This window comes from Amphibalanus amphitrite, unplaced genomic scaffold (genome assembly GCF_019059575.1).
Source record: "Amphibalanus amphitrite isolate SeventyFive unplaced genomic scaffold, NRLGWU_Aamphi_draft 000110F_arrow, whole genome shotgun sequence".
Lineage (NCBI taxonomy): Eukaryota > Metazoa > Arthropoda > Thecostraca > Balanomorpha > Balanidae > Amphibalanus > Amphibalanus amphitrite.
Window position 1 is genome coordinate 155,001 of NW_024881605.1, and position 2,095 is coordinate 157,095.

The window sequence follows — 2,095 nt, forward strand, 5'->3', positions numbered from 1 at the left end:
TATCTTTAGTTAATCCCGTAACGCTTCGGCATCGTATGCTCCATAGCATACTCATGTGTTGGCTGTTTATCGGCCGGCCGTCTCTCTCTCCCTTATATCCTATTCACCTTCCAGGCGATCGTTAAGAGAGAGAGGAGACGGTCGACGAGGTAAGGAAATGAAGGTAAGTAAAACCAACGCAGATGGTTGGAGGGGTGGGTGGAGGAAAACGTGCTCGGCAGCGACCGCTGCTGATCCGCTTCACTCGCCCGGGCCGCGTTGAGTGGACCTCAGCCGTCCCGCTCACGGCGGCCCGCTGGTGACGTCACGAAGCCTCCGGCGAGGTCAGGTCGGAACACCGCTCGACAGTGCCGGCCGGCGCGGCTCTAGAGGCCAACCGCGGATACGCGTTTGAGCAAGGATGCGGCGTTACCATTAACTGGCATATAACTGGCGTTATCTTTAGTTAATCCCGTAACGCTTCGGCATCGTATGCTCCATAGCATACTCATGTGTTGGCTGTTTATCGGCCGGCCGTCTCTCTCTCCCTTATATCCTATTCACCTTCCAGGCGCCAATGACACCCGACAGGACAGAATGTTTGCGAGACTGTGCGCGGGTATATATGTAGGCATATAAACGCGTATGTTATAAGCCAATGGTACGTACCGTATAAGCCATTTCGTCCGTTCCACATTCTTCTTCGGACCCGATTGGGGCCGCCTGTTTCACGACGAAACATGGTAGAAGAAACCACGCCGGATATTGGCCATCAGACCTGAGTGCTCAGTTGTAGGAGGTGGAACCAACGCGAGTCGCCGCGTGACGAAGTCGGGAACATTTCTGTCATAGATACGCATGTCACATTGCCGCGCGGGTACAAGCAGATGGCGTCGTAGTGGCGCGTCGATTTGTGTTACTCCGCTGCGGTGGCTGTGGGATGGTCAGACTGTTGTAAGTTGAAGAGCTGGGCGGCCGGGAACGGTCACCACCCATTGTGGTTAGTCGGGAATGTTAGCAGTCGGAGAGCAGACTGTTCGTCAGTGAAGAGCACACAACTGCATAGACTGAATTAACACCAGTTACGGTCGGCCGGCCTAGAAGTCGGCTGGCTACACTGCGATCGGTCGAAACCAGCTTGCCGAGAACGGTGCAACACACAACGATCGGTCAATAACGGTGCAGTGGGTTACTAGATTGCAGACAGACGAGCCGACAATTCGAAGCCGTGCAGGTGTCAGGCACGAGCAGACAAACGCAAAACTGTGGGCAGTCAGAGGTTCAGGCGTTGAAGACCGGTTAAGGTACACCGGCATCAGTGGTCGATGATGAGCCAGACTGCAGTGAGATGGATGCAGGGTGCCGGCAACTGTGAATCCACCACGATCGATCGTAAAATAATCATAGGGGGAAGCACAAGCCGCTGCGAGCCGGACAATGATACAGTTGATCACACCATAGTCGGTCGACGGCGTCGTCAGTCGTTGTTCTCAAACGTCTGAAACCAATGAAACGCACAATGTGGGCGGCCTACACGTGATAGTAGCAGAGCCAGACTGCATGAACGATTAATGCATATTTGTTCTGGTCTGTTGGAAACAGAACAGAAGTGGGCAAACCAGGCTGCGACCACACGGAGAGCCAGGGGGGACAGTTTGACGCACTCAGCGGTCGGCGGGGATCGTAAAGCAGCCGGAAGGCTAAAATACTGGGCGAGTAAACACGTCGGTCGGGCCAACATTAGCAGTCAAATAGCCAAACTGTTGAGTCGAAGATTCCGCCTGTCGAGACCGATGAAACAGTCTGTGAAACACTCCATGGGAGTGGTCGGAAGAGTAGCCAGGTCTCGGTGCCGGACTGGGCTAGTTGGAGCCGGACTGACAACAGCGACTAAAGAAACGGTAGTCAGTAAGAGATCTGGACTGCATTGGACGGTTAAACATCCCCCGCGCAGTTGCACACAGGTATCGTAAGCTGTATATAACGATAGGTAGTGGTCATGCGAAGGCCGGATTATCGGTCGGACTCGGCGGTCGGTCCATAATATTAGTCGTCGGAGCATCCAACTACCAGCACGGGCGGTCGAGACAAAATGCTAGTATTTGGGTGGTAAAAC